Raw genomic sequence first — 20,333 nt, 5'->3', positions numbered from 1 at the left:
TTTCTCTCTCTCTCTCTCTCTCTCTCTCTCTCTCTCTCTCTCTCTCTCTCTCTCTCTCCCTCTCTCCTATTCTTTAAATAAAACTTTTTGCTCTTGCCTCAGCGTTTCTTGGGTGTTCAGTCTTCAACAATGGGGAACAGGACTTGAACCTGATTCTCAACACTGGTGTCATCTTTGGAGGTCCCACCGAGATAGTCACTGAGGTAAGCTCTTTTGCACGTACTGCACAACTTTCTGAGGTGTGTCTTTCTGTCCCTTTCTTTCTATAGGACAATAATGGGCACCTGTTGGCTAATTAAATGCAGTTAGTACAAGCCACCATTCTAAAAGATCTGGGTGACAGGACTCATGGCCTAGGTGGCTCCCAATCACCTATCCTGTGGGTCAGGCATGTTGGGTTCTGCCATAGCCATTTCTCACTATCCTACCCAGGCTCTCAGTGCATTTGGCATGAGTATACAGTCTCTCTAATCCTGGTCTGCTTTTGGATGCATGGAAACGGATAGGGGTTGAAACAACTTTGAGGTTCAGGCTGGGGCCACTCCCCAGTGAACCTCAAAAGTTTTTCCCTTAACTCCTCTCCTGACAGCCCTTATGTGAACTCATGTGGCAACTGGTCAGTCAAGTGGCACTTAGCAAAAGCCTGAAAAACACTTGTGCCTCCAAATGAGCTGTTCTGCATTTTCCTGATCTCCCTTCTGAGCACTCCCCTCCTCTGGCAGATCAGACTCTAGCTGTTTGGACTCTAGCTATTCAGATTCTAGCATTGAGAGAAAGACATGGAATGGTTCCTAAGGAAAGGCCTGGGTTCCCTTTGTTTGCATCTTAAGGTTTTACAAACCTGTAGGTATTCTCCCCATTGCTGTGTCTGTGCTCCTGTGTGCTCTGCTACCTTGTTTCAATGCAAAAATGGAGACTTATATCCACAGCCCTCCAAAGATTCCTTCAGTCCACTGTGAGCTAAAAGTTATTCCAACCTTTACCCCTAGTGTTCTTCTGCTGCTAAACATGGTCTCCATGCCAATCTCGATATGATAGAGAATCATGACCATCAAAGAGAAATATATATTTTAGTACCATTCTACAGCTCAGGCTATTATATAAAAAGGAAGGAAATAGTCCAAAGTTCTATGTGGAGGCCTAAGGACTTCTCAGACTTTGTTTAAAAAAAAAAAAAAACCAAACTGCACCAAAAATGTGACTTAGACTCAGCTATGATCCTCCATTCTAACTGAGGCCCAATCCCCTGCCCCCAAAGTTCATTAACTAATGGTTCCTCAACACAGACAGATCAAGATTCATTACAAAAAGGGGTCCCATGTTCTCCCAGAGATTATAAGTCACATGGTAAGCATGGATAATCTGGAGGGTTGCATCTTTTTCATAGCCACCCACAAAAAAGCACATAGATTATGACCACACTGGTAAGGCAGCAGTTACATCCAGAGGTCATGCATGGAAGGAGAAATAAACTGCTGGCTGCCAGAGGCTCCAGGAGCTAGAGGCTCCAGCAACTGGGAGAAGTTCCCTGCCAAAGTGACAGTACTCAGTACAGGCATCTATGGATTCTTATCTCCTTCATTTGTTCCTTTCATGTTCTTCAGAGGGGAGCCTTTTCCTCACATATTGATGGGAGATGATGTCTCATAATTTTCTGCATCCAAACCTTGTCTGATTACCAACTGGGGAAATGAAAATGAAAGGTTAAAATTCCCTATGCATGAGGTTTTGCTCAAAACAGTAGCTTCCCTTACTTCTTAGCTTCTGCCAGATCTCTATCTCTCCAGGCATGCATTTGAAATGTAAATTACAGAGGTTTACAGGGCTTACAGAGCTTGCAAGACTTACAAGGCTTGCAGAGAACCAGTTGAGACTAAAGTGGGAGGGAGGGGAGTATCACTTTTAAATTCAAGCCACTTGGGGGACCTCAATGGCTGGGTATCTTATCTGCTTTTGCACTTTACCCCTCTGCTTTCTTGTTTTGGGTCCTGGGCATTGAACTCAAGGGCACTGGACCACTGAGCCACATTCCCAGCCTTATTTTGTATTTATTTAGAGACAGGTCTCACTGAGTTGCTTAGTGCTTTGCCTTTGCTGAGCCTGGCTTTGAACTCTTGATCCTCCTGCTCAGCCTCCTGAGCCACTGGGATTACAGGCATGCACTACCATGCCTGGCTCTACCCTGCTTTCTTAACAAGTTCCTCTCTAATGCTACAGCACAGGAAGGAAAAATGGAATGATCTCATATATACAAATCTTCTTTTCTTTGAGAATCTTTACCTAAGAACTTCAGGGCTCTCACATTTTTAAAATATCTGAACTGTCTCTCATCTGAGCTAAAAAGTGAATTCTGATATGATAAAGATGTTCTGCATGCTCCTTTTCTAGAGTGATTTTGGCCATGTCATCTTCTTTAGTACTCTTTTTTTTAATTGTATTTTTGAACTCATAGTTTATGGTGAATTCATATTTAATACTGCATGCCTAAATTAAAATATTTTTCTGATCAGCCTATTTTATTTAACTATACACTGTTTTGATCATTGGCCATTTTTCAAGGGTTAACTCTCAAACACATTTGAAAATCTCCTTCACAAAATCCTAAAAAGGGCATAGACATGATGATGTTGGGAATAAATCTGATAGCCATCTACTGAACTTTTGATTTCACAGTCTACCATGACTGTCAGATATTACATGTAGCATTTCCAACTGTACAGGACTGCCCTATATTTCAGTCATAATGTAAAAGTCTAATAGACTCTATTTTAATTTCTAACAAGTTCAATCTAATAGAGGCTTTAATAAAATCTGTAGCATTGCCTCTACATGTGGAGAGCTGCCTACAAATGGCTACCAGATCTTTGTTTCCCATCTGTTTTATGTATGTGCACATACCTTTATATTGTATTGTTGTGTCTACATATGTGCATGTGTCCATGTATCATGGATATAGTATTAAAACTGAAATGTAGCTAGATGGGCACTAATAAATTAAAATTTTTTATTTGTTCTTTTTAGTTATACATGACAATAGAGTGTATTTTGACATACATACATACATGGAGTATAACTCCCCATTCTTGTGGTTGTACCTGATGTGGAGTGACACTGGTTGTGTACTAATATGTGATTATAAATTAAAATTTAAATGATAAATGGATCCAAATACCTTTTATGTGACTTAAAAAGTGTTCAATTTAAAGACAGATGAGAATAGAGATGTCTTTAAAATTACTCACAAGTTTTTTTCTTGGTTGCTTTCTATAAAATGTTTAGAGTGTAATATTCATTGCTTGTAGGAATTTTCTTTAACAGAAAAGAGATGGCTAGTACTGTTAACTACATTTGCCTGATATCTTGATTTTTTATAATTAAAAATGAGTAAATTAGACTTAATATCAATGGGATTAATCATAATTATTTTTGTTAGAGGAGACATCTAATTAATTTCCAAAGTTAGAGTGCTAAAACATCAACTGCTAAATATAAAATCAAGTACTTGACTTCTTAAATTCTATAAGGTAATCTATTTAAATATTATGTGTGTTTTCCTAAATAGGTAAATGAAAAAAGATTTGAGATATATTTATGTCTGTGTCTTCATTAAAACAAAGTTACTAAGAGTTAAGATTCTATCAGGTGTAATTATATGCAAAGAGTATAAAATGTTTTAGTTGAGTTTCAATTAAAGCACTATAAAAAGTATTTCATCTTATTAAAATGGTGTAATTTGTCTCAATTCATAAACCTTATGAAAATTGTTTCAGAATGTGAATTTAAACAGGGTCAACAGTTAGACAAGAGATATAAAAAGCTTCTAGGTATGAAAATATGTTTTGTCATGGAAAAAAGAAGGAAAAATAAATGTTTCTGGATGAGAAAGTCTTTGTGTAATAAAGTAAAAGTTATAAAATGTCTAAGTTGCAGAAGGTATGTGGAGGGTAAATATCAAAAAGTTTTGGTGCAACTAAATTGGTTATATATAAGCAGAACAATCAGTCAAAACTATTTAAGGCTTTTCTCAAGGACAAATATTAATGTACTGATATATACCAAAGTTTAATCTATGTGTTGAAGTAACAAGGATTTCTTAAAGCATTAACCTTCTCTTATTTGTCAATATAATCTCTTATGTCTGTTATGTGTTATTATTTAGAGAAACTAGTCTTATAGGAATTAGGGTTTGTACAACTCTGGTTAAACAACAACTGTTATTTTAGAGTAGTACACTGCATTACAGATGCTGAATGTTTTTTTACAAACTAAACTTGCTTAATATAAGAACATCAGTGTAACTATGGTATTGTTACTGGCTTCCTTACATAGTAGATGCATTCATATCTTCTAAGCATACAATTCTTTAAAGTATAAGGTTTAGAACATTTTACCAAGCTGGTGTTCTTCAAATTAAAGTTTCAAGTAAAGGTTTGGGATTATAAAAATTATGTTTCTTGATTCATAGTTATTATAAAAATTCAATGTTTTTATTCTCGTTAATTTCAGTTCACATTTTTCTTGTAAACTTTGTAACTGTTATCTGATAGCGCCTTACAGAAGTACAACTTCTAATATAACAACCTAAGTTGAGATAATAGACCATTGATGTAAGGCTGACTTCCAGTATTAATACTGACCACCATTAAATAAAAGGTGTAACTTCTATTCAATTAAATAGAAGATATAAAATAACTATAAAGTTATAGATATTAAAGGTAAAACCTGTTACTCTTACTTTAAGACTGGTAAAACTGGCTTGATGGATGTTTAAGACCAAAACTTGGAGATTAAAATTAAGGAAGTAAAAGGGCCAAGAAAGAAAAAATAGCAATTATTTAGCTCTTTTGTCCTCTGAGGTCAGCTCAAACCCAGGGAATAAGGGGACTTCTCTAAGGGCTTGACAACTCTGGGCCACATAACTTCCCTATCAGGGGGACCAATGAGACGCTGGAAAACAGGAAGCTATCCATTGCACATGCTGCAAAGAGGAGGGTCATTGAAGAGAAAAATGTCCCTGACATTTCTAAGGGAAGCCATGTGATCAAAACACACTGACTCATCCTGGCAGATGGCACTACAGGAGCTAAGAGGCTGCTCTGAAGCTCCCAGGAGTAACCTCCTAAACAAACTCAGCTGACTCTTAACGATATATAGGAACAAGGTCAATTTGACTAGCTTGGTCTTAAATACCTTGCAAAACAAGTTATAACCAAAATGTAGCCATACCTGGACATTTAAAGAAAAAGAGAATAGTTTTTTGGTGTAACTTAAAATGTATACTTGTGTTAGCCCCATTGAGAGTGAGCAAGACAGGTGGCTACAAAAGAGGGATTCTTAAACAGGAGTGCCTGATAACTATCAAAAAACTATCAGAGTCAGGATTTTTTTAGCCAATTTAGGGCCTACAAATCTTCTTAACCTCCTACATAGACAGACTTGATCTGTTTATGATTATCTAGCTTTATATAACAAAAATAAATGGATCTCTACTAAATACAGAGGTTATGCCACAAAAAGGTATATTATTAAAATCATATGACATTATTTATCTTAACTACATCTTATGAGGGCATCTGTGACATTATAAAAACTAGATGTTGTATTTACATTCTTTAACTCTGGCAATGTAACTAATATTCTTAAAGATTTACATTCCCAAATAGAGGCCATGTCCTCACTGGCCTTGTTATGGGAATAATTTCTTAGCTCTCCTGGTGAGAGATTATTGGTTTCTATCATCATTGTAATATTCATTAACATGATCCAGATACTGAGAACTTTATTTTGTATTAATCTTATTACAATACTCATGTTGTTTTGTTTCTCTCATAGAAGTATCCACCTCTCAGATGACTTTACAACCTGTTCTTTCTGAACCAGACTTTTACCACAGACCCCTTAACTGGCCCAAAACATTACTAAAGAGGAAACCCAAACTGTTTGCCCATGGCATCCCCTCCCAGGTCAAAGCAGCCAGAGTGGTCATCATCCATTTTCCCTTATAGCAATAAGGGTTCCCTTCTCAGAGAGAGAATCGAGACCAGGGGGCAAAAGAATAGTCAGTGTAGGTAGTAAATGATTGAGTTAGGAAGATGAGCACTGATTCAAAAGGAAATAAAATGCTAATACCTCTAGAACATTTCCCTTCCTTCAACCTGTTGCCAAGGTTATCTGTCTCCAGGGAATTGTTCCTTCCAACAAGTTGTTAATGACGAACCTCTTGGGTGACTCCTTTCCTGCCACTGTGAAAAGACATGGAGAGGCACCCTTAGAAGGCTCCTTTCTTATCTTTTGGGCATGTAGGCAAGATACATGGAAGAGGGAGCATGAGAAGAAAGGATAAAAGGGGCAAGCCCCCCCCCACTCCCTTGGGCACCAACTTGGACCCCCCTCTGGGAAGAGTCTGTCTCCCTCTTTCTCTGTTCTATACTTTAAATACTGATTTTTGCTCTTGCTTCAGTGTTTCTTGGGTGTTAAATCTTCAATACTGGGAGAATGGGACTCAGCACTGGTATCATAACTTCTTAATTACTTTTTGCACATCTTATTAAATAATATCTTTAGAAATAATTTTAGATCTGAGTTATTTTTTCTTTTCTTGTAGGGGGAATTTTTGTTACCTGTTTCTAAGAACTTGAGGCTATAGCAATCCAGGACCAAGGGTTATTGTAGACCACCTAGATAACTTGCTTGAGTACAGTCCACATACCCACTTCCACACTGAAGTTCTCTTGGGTTTCAGACCAGAGCAAAGTTCTGCTGTCAATGGCAAGTGTCCACAGATGACATCAGGAAAAAAGCACGTCTTTGGAATACCCACCTTGGAATCAGGGACATAAAATGTGTTTGTATGACCATAAAACCATAGGACTTTGATCTCTGTACTATTTTAAATTAAAATGGCTTTGTCTCTTATATCCTTCTGAAGTATTGGTTGTTAGTGTTTTACATATGAACCCAGGATGAAGCATTTCTGGCTTACCTCTTGGAACTTAATCATATCCCTATTCTAGCCCTAGTAACTTTTCACTATCTTATTGAGTCTCAGTGCTTTTGGAAGATGATTTTTCTTTTACCCAGCTGATTCAAGCAAAGAGTTGAACTAAAACAACTAGCAATATTTCTTTTTATTTTTCCAGACCTTAGATTTCCTGTTATAGACATTATTGCTCTCTGAATTTCTCATTTTATATAAGTGATCATTTTATAGATTAATAACCATTCCTACAGGTCACTGAACAAGGGGTGCAGAGTAATGATCCTGCATTCCAGCTACCAACCCTGAGCTAAAATGCCTCTTATGAAAGGAAGGAAGAAATTCATGTTATTGTCTTTTTCTTCATCTCAGTCTCTCTTCCACCCTCAAGGTAGCTGATATGCTTGATGGATATCATTAATATATCACTTCTTCCCTATAAGTCCCATTGTGGCTTTCATTCTTTACCAGTTTTTTTTTTCCATTTTTACAGAATTTGAAGGATGTATGTAAATGAAATCTTGCCTACAATAGACATTATCTCAGAAAGATAAAATTTAGAATCACAATTTCAGGGAATTTGGGGGAGGTGTCTTTGGCATTGTTTCAAAGATGAGTTCACTGCAGACCAAACTTCCAAAAGTACATACAACTACTTACTAGTGGAAATGAATAGAACCCAGGCCTCATAGGGCACATCAGAATTATTCAAATCCTTCTAAAATTCTACCCACATGACACTAAAGCAGACAGTTGAAAACTGAGAGTGCTCTGATCAACCAGTACTTTTGTCTGCACCATATGTAAACAAAGCGGCTGTGAGTTGCAATGCCATCTGTCACAAACGTTACCTGTGAAGTCTGGTTGTTTCTTCTAGGCAGACAATTGGTGGTGGGAATTACAACTTTCTACCTCTCATTCTGTTACTAAGGAATGCATAAGAAACTCTATGACATAAACCTATTACAAATCTCAGAGTCCTATTATAGCTACATTGTCCATTATCTTCAACCTCATATAAAATAAAATTATCAACATCTGCTTCAACTTCAGCTTTCTCAGTTCTGGCACTTCTATCAGACTCACCAGATTGTAGAAGTGGAAGAGATTTTAGAAATCCTTTCCTTCCACATTGATAGAAGAAGAAATAGGAGCATACAGAGGTAATGTGACTGCATGAGATGTCACATGATTTACAGGAGATCATTGACTAGGATAAAGATGCTTTGATTCATACTCCAAGACCTTTTACCACTGCTGGGACAGGGAAAAAAGTGGAGAGGAGCTAATTATTTTTTCTGTTTTTAATTCATGTGCCAGTCCTTCCAAAGGCAATAACTCTAATCAGGAGTGCTCACAACACACACACACACACACACACACCATTCCTTTTATTCAATCATTGGGCAAGAGGCATGTGCTGTTATAGGTGATGGGGATATAAATCTCCTCCCTTTATGGAATCTGAATTTAATAAGGTAGTGATAGTAAAATGGGTGGAGTCAGATAGTCTAAAGAAAGTAATTAAATGAGCCAAATAAGTTCACATAGTGTTATGTCTTAAGAAGACAATAAGAGAATGAAAGTGAGGCAGTGACCTGTGGATTAATTAAAGGTCTTTCTGAGGCTTAGACTCTTGCACTAGAAGCTCCATGAGAACAAGGAGTCAGCCAGCAGAGGTCTTCAAAAGATCCTTCTAGATAGTGGAGGCAAAAGCCAGAACATAACTGACAAAATAACCTAGGAAGAGAAAGATCAGTGAGGCCAGAATAGAACCACTGGAGGAGACAGTGGGAGACAATGAGGTAAAAAATCTGTAATAACCCTATCATGTCCATGAAAAGACAATGGGATTTTATTGTAAGGATAAAGGGACTGATCTAAAGCCTTTATAAATGGGAATATCATTCCTTGATGGATTCTTTGTTTTGTAAAGATCATCATGACTGCATATGTGGAGAATAAGTTATAGTGGTTTATTGTAATTTGATCTATATATTGTGATGTGCAACACAGTAAAATCAATCTAAGTAGATAAGGAAAGGAAAAAATAATATGAATTATTCAATCATTATTTTGCCAAACCAGTTGGGGAGAGAAAACTCACATACACACAAAACAGCTGAAACTGGAAACCTATTATATATGGGTTTCCAGTTTTGTTATATATTTTATATATAACAAAGGCAGGATCTTGGTATACAATGATACTCAACAGAGTTTAAAATCCAAGAATTTCAAAGATTGATTCTCAATCTTGTTTTCCACATTCATCTCTCATAACTGTGATAATTTATTCTAATTTTTCATGATCTGTCGTTGAGGGAATGGAGATGCTACAAAGCCGTTTGCCCCATTCCCTGAGATCAAAGCACTTACTTGTCAAAGTGCCTTTGAATGGGTAACCTGATTCTCATATGTAAAAGGACTACAGAGATAAATAAATATTATTTGCCAATATAGCACCATGTTGTTAGTGTTTTACATATGCATTCTAGTGTAAGAACAGCATAAGGTAGGTATTCTTTTGGCCATTTTTCCAAGTGAAACAAAAAAAACTTTAAGGCTTAAAATATTTCATAAACTGTTCAGGCTCTAAGGGCCCATAAATGACAGAGTAAAGATTTTATACCCAGGGAAGTATGTCCCCCCAAACCAAGGTCTTCTCCTTGGAGTAGTTCAGAAGGAGTTCTTAATCCTGTAAGAGAACTTCCGATAGGTTGGGTAAATTCTGCCTGACCTCCCTGTAGACCTTGTGGTACCTGGATCACTAATCACCTTCTCATCACTGGCAGGAGTATTGTCACATATTTTTAAAGACTTCAGTTACAATTAACTGAACATTATGGTGATCCAGGAAATTAGGACTAGTGTTACATTTTAATAGCCTTAGGAAATTAGGATTTTATAGCATTATAATGGATTTAAAGTTATCTTTTATAAAACAACTTTTATAAAGGTTGGATTTCATGTAAAATAAAACTCCTCCCCCTCTCCCATTACAACTCAATCACAAAAATTGTTTTTCTTTTTGTGGTAATTTAATGCTCCCCTGAACTGGCTCTCTTGATTTCAGATGCTGGCCTTGAACAGTCATGCTCACTGATAACAGGCTCTGAGCAATGAGAAATTCATTTTCTGCTTGATTTTGTAAGTGAAATTATACTCCAACACCATTCCTTCCTGTTGCCACTGCAAGGTTTTAATGAAACACGGCTCCAGAAATTTATTTGCAAGGTTGTCTTCTTGATCTGAAAATGCCATTTTAGATCTATGTGATAAGGGGTATGGGGGCGGGGGACTCTTGGTAAGGCCAGAAAATCACATAAATTGTTTAGTCTGTAGATTGAGAAGCCAACATTTTTCACAGAGATCTTAATATCAGTTGTAAAAGAAAACCGTTCTCAGATAAAAACTATAACAGTTGTGGTTCACTATTGGATCTCAAGCCTCAGGTGGTTTTTTAAATAAAATGTTTCTTATTATCTATTGAAATCAGAAATTACTGGAGAACCATTCACCCTTCAGAAAGGAAAGTTATCTAAATAATGAAACTTGTTGTTCATTGTGTGGTTTCAGAAGCAAGATGTTTAATATCAAGAAGTTCCTTGGAGGTTTACCCTGTGGACTGACTCCTTGTTCTTCTCCCCACTCTGAAAGAACCAACTCACCCTAAAGAGGTGTGTGTGTGTGTTTGTGTACACACCAGGGATTGAACACAGGGTCTCTTAATCATTGAGCCACATCCCCAACACCTTTTATTTTTAATTTTGAGACAGGGCCTTCCTAAGTTGCTCAGGGCCTCACTAAGCTGCTGAGACTGACTTTGAACTTGCAATACTCTGGTCTCAGCCTCCTGAGCAGCTGGGATTATAGGTGCGAACTACCATGCATAGCTATACTGAGGGACCATAGGGACAGACATGTGAGCAGCAGCCTGCTCAAGTAGCACTGATCAGAAGACTCATGGGACAGCCTTCTGACATCTTTTCTGTATCCTTGCCAACTCACCATGATTTGTTGATTGCATTGACCTGACCAGGGTCAGCCAGTTCTCTATCCAATCTGAACCCAAGGCTATCAGCCATGCTCCTGACTTACCATCTTGTGCTAAATATACAGATACAAAGCAAGAGACCTATGCCCACCTCCTTGTGTCACAATGTTAACACAATGCGGTGAGTTTGGTTATCCTGACTAATCTTACTTTTCATTTTTTGGTCATTACTCTATCTCCATCAAAAACCACCCAGTACACAGTAGACACACAAAAAACTTTGTTGAACAAATACACAAATAACTGTAAGGAAGTTGTTTTGCTTCTAAAATTATCCAAACCATATTAATATTCTCTAGAATCAAAATTATAGAAAGAACCAGTTCTTCATTTCCATGACATTTCTAAGTATTGTTGGTTATGAGTTAATCTAATTTTTACTGTCCTCGTACTTTTGATTTTGTTATTTGGTGGAAGACATATTTCCCATAAATTGTTGACCATTTTTCAAACACTATTTGACCTTGCACATGGACATACACTTATTCTTTGCAAGACTTGATAAGTGTTTAACATGAATTTTTACCAATGACTAAGTCAGGTAGGCCAACCTATGATAGTCCCTTAAAAATCATGGTTTCTCTGGAATCTTTGAGAAGCCATTGTTTTCCCAGTAAGTCTGACAAAACTTCTTCCAATTTATTTCCTTCCTTCACTAACTTAGAATGTCCTTTCCTAGCTTTAAAACCATCCCTTATCATGGTAGTTATTACCCTCTCAAATAATTATCAGACCCTTTCCATGCTGAACTATATGTATGTTAAAAGTCTGTGATCCATTTATCTGTTTTTCTCTATAACTACGCACAGTGACTAACATAGCAAACCCAGTTTGTTTGATGAATAAATGGAGCGGAAACAAGAAAAAATAGAGAGTGGGGGTAGATGAATGGACGGATGGATAGATGATAGATAGATAGAAGTTTTCTATAAAAACAAGCAGGGCTCTTTCTGGGTTCAGGCATAAACCCTCAACAGACATCCTCTGTGAATAAACATGCTGGAATCCACATTATTAAAAGTGATATCCATCGGTCAGGGACAATGTGATATAGAAAGCAGGAATCTGACTTTACCAACTTCTCATATACTAAAATATTTTTCTCTAAATTCAAAATCCCACAGGCCTTTTGTCCAAGTTGTTAAGATGGAAACATCCCAGGTAAACTGCATCCCTCTGTGTGGAACTGTAGGAGAGTTGGATGGAGTTTTTAAATTTGCCCTGGTTTTTTAAAACACCTCCTATCATGGGGTTCTGTAGACAGCAATTACCCAGAACTTCCTTCATGCTCATATAGAAACCAGCTCTGTGCTAGAATGAAGAAAGCAGTCAAGTGTGGGACAGTTATTGCAAGAATCATGGGAGAAAGAAATAGCATTTTTTCCCTGTATCCCCAGTATCAAATCTCGGTTCTACTGCCTGGAGATCATTACTATTAATAATGTCAGGCCCTGGGCTAAAGAAGACTGGCATACATTAACACATTGGATGCTCATAACAACCCTGTGGACTATAGGGCTGGTCACATTTTATGTCAATTGGAATCATGCAAGTTTTAATTATGCAAGTCTGAAATGGTTTAATATAACATATTAAGACACTCTCATTTTATTTACAAAATTTCAAATACAGTAAATGTCTACCAGTTTAAAACAATTACGGAGAATTGCCTAATTTAAAAGATAAACCTAGAGCCGGGTGCGGTGACACATGCCTGTAATCCCAGTGGCTCGGGAGGCTGAGGCAGGAGCACCGTGAGTTCAAAGCCAGCCTCAGCAATGGCGAGGTGCTTAGTAACTCAGAGAGACCCTGTCTCTAAATAAAGATTCAAATAGGGCTGGGGATGTAGCTCAGTGGTTGAGTGCCCCTGAGTTCAATCCCCAGTACCAAAAAAGAAAAAAAGGTAAACCTAGAGAGTTTTCTATAGTATTTATGCCTTGCTCCTGAGAGAGTGTGCCACTTTTGTTGGAAAATAATAACTGTTATAGTTAAAGTTGATACTTATGAATACTAAGCACTTCATGAATTAAAAAAAAAAAAAACTATGATGTAGAACTACACTAACCCCATTTTGCAGAGAAAGAAAGGGTGGTGTGCAGCAAATGAGTAAGAGATGGAGAATTTGAGTAGGAGAGGTAGAATTTTAACTCATGTATCCTGGCTCCATGCTTAATCAATGCTTGACTTCGGTGTTAGGGGTTAGTCCTGAATGGTGTATATTTTAATTAAATAAATCCTTCAAGAACTCCTTCTTCATATAAAATATACTTGCCTTGTATGTACTATATTCTCACCTCTAAAACCAAAGCTTTACAATGGTTAAATAAGTTGTCCAAGGCCTCAAAGCTAACAGCAGCCAAACTCATCTGACAGAGACATTAGCTATTAGGTCTAAAGTTAACAAACACAGCGGGAAGATCAGTTGGAGACTCTGAGTCCTCCTGTTGTCTTCATTGACTCTCAGCTATTTGCATAATTTAGGTAAGCTTGGTCTACATAACCCTCATATTTAATCCTTTCACTTCCTTTCCTCCCACAACTACTCAGATCCTAACCTTCTCCTGAAAAAAATACACATGGACCAAATGTCTGACTAACCCTATCTTATTCCTCCAATTAAAGTCTAGACACAAAATCCTCAGGGCACCTTCTCTAAGTGCCTGCACTCCTCCCAACGTCTGTTCTCTAACACCATCATGTCACACAGCAACCGGAATCAATAAATGTTTGACCAGGTCAAATATCAGGGGACATGGGAAGTGTTCGTCACTTAGAACCCCACTGCACATTCTTCTTGTCAAATTCTGGTCGATTTGTGCAGTGCATGCCCAACCCAATTGTAAACAGAAGATGTATTTTTTCCAGGTTGGCAACAGAATCAACAAAAGCTGAATTGTAACTTGAGGAAATTAAAAAGAAGGACATGTCCTTTTACTATTCTCCAAACAGACCTCCCCAGCAGATAAAGCAAAGCCAATTTCATAACCATGTGTTGGACAGGATAACAACAGGTGATTTGTTGCACAGGAGATGCTGAAGTTTTCTGCCTTTTGTGCTGTTGATCAATTTGGCCTTATTTAGTTCAGATCTGCGGATGGATGTGTGTCCATGCCCACATGCTGTGCACAGCACGTGAGCAACACAAAATGGTAAGAAAGGAACACAGCTTTCTCAGGCAAGGTGACTGACCACAGCCTGACTGTGAATCCTCTTTGGCGCAAAATAAATTGCTTTGCTTGTAAGAACGAAAGATCTTGAAAATAGGAAAGATCCTAGCAAACCATGGCTCTGTTTTCCCTGTCCCCTGATTAAGTGTAGGGCACTGAACATTAAGTAGTTGTTTTCTAGGACAACTAAAGTATTACTGGAATGAATAGATTTAAATTAATATGTATGTATGTACTCAAATATTAGTTTAGAGTATAATAAATACCAATTTATATATTATATGTATGAATTATATTCATTTATCTTATCATATTTGTATATAAGTAAAATATACAATAAGTACATTTAAATATTATTATATATTTCATATAACAGGATATTTAAATGGATAAATCAATAATTTTTTAAAATACAGATATGGTTCTTCAAACTAAATACACAGCTCAGGATCTTCTTTCTTACAACCATAAGCATCATTTTTTGACATTTAAACTTTTCTGGCTAGCTCCCCCACTAGCTCTGAATGGAAACCCGACCACTGACAGCACTTAATCTGGGAAGTGCTTAATTTATGACACTTCTAGTTGTGACACAAGAAACTTGTGAGTTCTGCTTACAGATATAGAAGAGGAACAGAGAGAGGTAACATCACTTGTTCATGGTCATATGGTGATGGATCTCAACCTGGAACCAATAGCTATTGGTGCTCTGTCATAACTCCAGCTCTTCTTTGATTGAATGCAGTAAGTTACCAAGATTTCAGATTTCTCCAGATCTCTGCTTGATAATCTCTGCTTTTTGACTGCTGTCCTTCCTCCTGGGCATTTTCAAGACCAGGATGCCCACATGGAAAAGGACACAGGACCATTTGCTCAGAAGAGCCCCTGCAGCATATGGAAGTAAGGAAGAATCAAGACAGACAGCAGGTGTGGTGGGTGGGGTGGCAGCCCTGCCCTGTCCTTCTCAGGATGCCTGAGTCTGCAGGGAACCTGGGTCTTTGAGGAAATGTCAGGGAAATGAGCTATTTGTTAAAGGTCAAGGCTGAATCATTTTACCTTAATGTAAAGGAGAGTAGTTGCAATTGTGTAATGACAAAAAGGAGATGGGAAATGAGGCTGGGGAATTCAGAGGCACCAGGACATCATTGCAGCCTGAGTAACAAGACCTTGATAAGGGTCTCAGGGCAGACTCTCATTAGCTCTGAATGGAAACTCAACCACTGAAACTCTCAGCCTTTTAGGAAGAGACTTTGGCCCAATTTGGGTCATGTGAAGAAACTGAGGTCAGGTCTCTTAGTTATAGCCCCAAGATAAAATAGATGACTAGCAGCCCCCAAAATAATAAATAACTACTTCAGAATATTTTAAAATGCACTTTCAATTTGTTTTAAAAGCTATTATTGTAATCACTTCAAATAAACTAAAAAAAAAGTAGATATTGGTATTTCCACTCTTAAGATGACAAAATTAAGGGCCAGGGATGCTAAAAAAATATGGTTAAAGCCATACAGATTTGGATTCTGGTGGTAATGTCTTAAGTCAAAGTATTTCGATTGTATCTTAGACAACAACCTCACTCCATTACACATTATATCAATGGTGGCTGTCATGTCATGGAAATAAAAATGGAATGAGGTCACACCCAGGTAAACTAGTTAAGTGTCTTTGAGAAAAGACCTGTGCATTGGTATTTTTTTTTAAAGTGCCCCAGAAAACTCTCATGGGTAGAGTTGAGAGCCAGCATTCTCAAAACAAATCATTTGAATGTCAGAGACAAAAATGAGGTCCTCAAAATGTGTAATGAAGCATTAAAGGTATGGTCATATTTTAATGGTATTTTCTGTTTAAATGTTGTTCTGGAACATGGATTTATAACTGCCAACTCTGCAAAAGACAATAGTTTGAGTAGAAGTTGAGGTTGCCAGGGGCAATCCAATTTGCCAAGGAAACTAGCTGAGCACTGGAAGGACATGGAGTGAGCAGCCCACAGCTAGAATGCTCTCTGTAGAAGGGTATGCTCTCTTTGTTTCTTTAAGAGGAAATTGGAACATTATCTCCTTACCACTGGAAAAAGAGCATTTTGCTTGATGCATTTATGTAACTAAGACTTTATTTTTTGCCTCTGCCACAAAGAATAGTATAGTCCCTGGAGAAAGGTAGAAGCCAGAAATGAGAGGTCATCTTTTTTTTTTCTTTTTTTTACTTTTCCCTGGTGTCTCTTAACCCATGGAGCATTTAGCTCTTTTTACTTAAGAAAAGGTGTGTGTATCACAGAGAATTTCCTCAGGGAACTGAACTTGTCTAAGATTCAGATGACAGATCTGTTCTCAGCAGCAACGGAAGATGCCATTTCTAGTGAAATGCTGAAATGAGTGGGCAAGAGAAGATCCAGTGGGTTTCCTTATATGCAAAACAGTTAAGGTGAAGAATTCAATTAGAGCAAATAATTTGTTTGTTTGTTTGTTTGTTTGTTTTGCTACTTAGGTTTTGGTTTCTTTATAATCTTACTCTAAATGCATATTACACTATTTATATATTTGCTTATCCAGTGTTGGCTGTTTGTTGTTTAGTAATGAATAATTATTAATAAATGTTAATAAGTTGAAAAGATTCAGGAAATCTATGGTTTTGGTCTGACTCTTATCTTCTAATGTATGCTTTAGACCACATACCTGAAGTTCCAGATAACACGAGTCACAATGTGTGAGAGAAATAAGAACTTCTTGAATGATAGTCTTGGGAATCTAAGCCAAATAAAGACAAAGGTCCATTTTGTAAACTACTATCTTAGAAATGAATTAATGTCAGTCTTTCATCTGTGTAAATATCACAATTCAAGAGATTTAACTATAATGCCTTTTATTTGTTTTTATTTCTGTATGTGTACGTGTCAAAACTATTGCTCTAGCTTTGTATAATGATGGATAGTAATAACTTGCTTTATGTCCTACAGTAAATCTAAGTCAGGCTATGTAAGCAATGTCTGTCTTTTGTCTGTCTAGCTCCTGGTCAATATTTGGGTATCAGTTGAGTCTCATCTACTCCCAGCTGTCTTCACTGACACCGCACTCCCATTGTGAGTTGCAAATTCTTCCCCTGTGCTAACCTTTCCATTGCATGATTACACTGCACAGAAATTTCCAGGTTAGACTGCAAGTTTTTTGATGCAGACATTAGTTTCATATATTCATTTGCTCAAAATATAGGCCTACTTTGTGCCAGGCACTGACCCAGCTCCTCAAGAGACAGGGAAGAGAAAAATCTCTACCCCCTGTGATGCTTACATTTTGGGAAAGATGGAGGAAGACATGAGATTTCCTCCATCTAAAATGGAATTTGAAATGGGGTATTCAGGGAAGGCCTTCCTGAGAAGGTGACATTTGAGGAACACCTCAAGAAGGTGGTTATGAGGTGAGCAAAATGAGATTCTGAGGAAAGAGGGAAAGGGTTCAAGGAAAATGCATATCTGGCATGTTCAAGGAACAGCACAAGGGTTGCTCAGCAACTTTGAAGCACAGGGAGAGAGAAGAGTAGATCATCTATTCATCTAGAAATTGAAGGTTCTAAGTAGCTTTTTATCAAATGATTAAAAATAATAAGGTTGACAACAAAGTTGGCAGAAACTTCTACAACTCACAAATTTTTATCCTCAATTAATCTAGCATACTTTCTAGCAAAAGAAATACTCAGTTGTTTCCTCTGAAGATATGAACATAATCTCACTCATGTTTCTGAGAAATTTGGGGGTTTGTGCACCAAACTGTCTGAAAATAGGTGGACTGCTTTCAATGATAATTAAGTTCACCAAATTTATCTTTGATCAAGGTGGCCTTGAGTGCTACAGTGAATGTTACCTTTACTATTTTAGTTTTCTCCCCATAACTCTCATCTCCTGTGCTTTTGGGTAAGCCCTGGTTACTCTTGATTATCCCCAGTGCATTTTCTCAGAACTCCAAAGATATTTTCTTATGGTTTGTTTTCTTCAAATTACTTTTTTTCCTGTAACCTCTTTCCAAAGCAACAAGTTAGAGAATGAGTTCCTGGCCACATCAAGAAATGTGAAAAAAATTCTGCCTCAACGTGTTAGCAGCTCTGACAAATCCAACTAGAAGAGAAAAATGTATTTTTTCCCTTGTTTCTAAGGAACTGTTTGAATGGACATGAGGCTAGGAGGGGATGCTATCATTTACATGTGTATTTTTTATACATTGGAAGCTTGGCACCAACATGGCAATGGTAAGAGGTGGTGGGGCCTTTAAAGGGTGGAGCCTACTAGGAGGTCATTCAACAGGATTAAGGTAGTTCTCATGGATTTGTTGGTTAGTTTTTTCATGAGGATTGTTATAAAAAAAAAAGTGAGCCTTTTCACTCTCTGGTGTCTTATTTCACAATGTAACCTCTCCATCTCACCAGTGTTTCCACCATTTTGTTGCTATCTGCCATGAAGTGATGCAGCCAAGGGGGCCCTCAACAGAGCTGATCCAATGCTTGCACCATTCCCTGAGCCTACAGAACTGTGAGCTATATAAACCTCTTTCGTGTATGAAGTATTCAATCTCAGGTATTTCCTTATAGTAACAAAAACCACACTAATATGGGGGGTGCAGATGATATACTTCCAAAGAACTACAAATGAAGGAACAAAATAGAGCCCCCCACCTTTTTTTATTAACTAATACACAAGATAGTACAATGATCTTGACCTATCGTACATTCTGATCCCTACAACTGGGTTGTACTATTGGGAAAACAATCTGGTAAGAAGTTAGGATTTAAATCCTAATTTATAGCTTTAATAGATAGGAAATCTTGAATCTGACTTTATTTTCTCTGAAGAACTCAGCTGCTTTTACAGGAAGTGGAATACATACATATATAAATGCATTAAGAAAATAATGAAGGGTTATTTTTAAAAAGTAATATTTTGTGGACTTAAATGGAAATTAATACAGAAAATAAAGCCAATGGTTGAGAAAAAAAATCTGGCAAATATTTTCCTTAGAAGTCCTTTCCATATTGTTTAAATAAAACAAAAAGGAATTATTCTTCTTGGCTAACTGTAATTCTCTGGATGTTGGCTGCTGTCACCTCTATTTCCAGAACCTGTCTTCCACCTGTCCACCATCCCTCCTTCCCAATCCTACACAAGCCAGCATCACAGGGCCCTGCAATAGCCTTTGAACTATTACTTCTGACTCCCTTCCTGCCCTAATCCTTTTTCCCATGAAGCAACTGAAGTGATCTTTTAAGCAGGAAATCAGATCATGACACTCTTCTCTTTCAGATCCTCCCATGGTTTATGATCACACATAAAATCCAAATAGTTGTGCACTGAAGATGCTCTCTGGCCCCTGAGTTCTAGCCACTACTTAGACTGCCCTCTCTCATAATGTTTTCTCCTGATGCTTTTTTCCTGTTCCTTGAACACACCATGGCTGCACCTACCTTAGGACTTCATATTCCTGTTTCCTCTGCCTGGAAGACTCTTTTCCCATCTTTATTTAAATGGTTTCCTTCCTTCTAGTCTCAACTCAAAAGAATGTCCTCTGTGGCTGCCTTATCTAATATCACCTCCCCTTCCCCAGGGTCCATCAAATACCATCCCAAGATGTCCCCTCATGCAATCACTCCATGACTCTATGTTTCTTCATAACACCTAGAAATTATGATACTATTTCATTTACATCCTAATGTCCGTGTCCCTCTGTTGAATTTGAGCTCCATGAAAGCAGTGGCCTTATTGACCTATTTTATCTCCAGATCCTCTGATAATAAGATTTTTACCTTGAAAACAAAAGTAATTGCTGAGTATTTGCTGAATTAATGAGTTAAAGAAACTGGAAGTCTTAGGACTGGCTATTAAATGCCATTTGAAACCATGAGATTTCGGAACTTTGGGAAGAAATGATGATTTAGCATGAACATACTTTCTGCTCTCCTTGGAAGGTGAGAATTAGGAGACTGTGCCAGGGATAATGAGGCTTTGTTTTCCACATGTGTGTGGCATACCAGTTAGAAGTGAGCCAGAAACTTTAGCCAGCTCTTTACAAATCTGAAATGTCTACCCTGACCTGTCACCAGTCATAATAATGAAGGCTGACAACAAAATTGGAACCGTGTGTGTCTTTATTAC

The sequence above is a fragment of the Marmota marmota genome, unplaced genomic scaffold, assembly GCF_001458135.2.
Source record: "Marmota marmota marmota unplaced genomic scaffold, marMar, whole genome shotgun sequence".
Classification (NCBI taxonomy): Eukaryota; Metazoa; Chordata; class Mammalia; order Rodentia; family Sciuridae; genus Marmota; species Marmota marmota.
Note: the sequence above shows the minus strand (reverse complement) of the source record.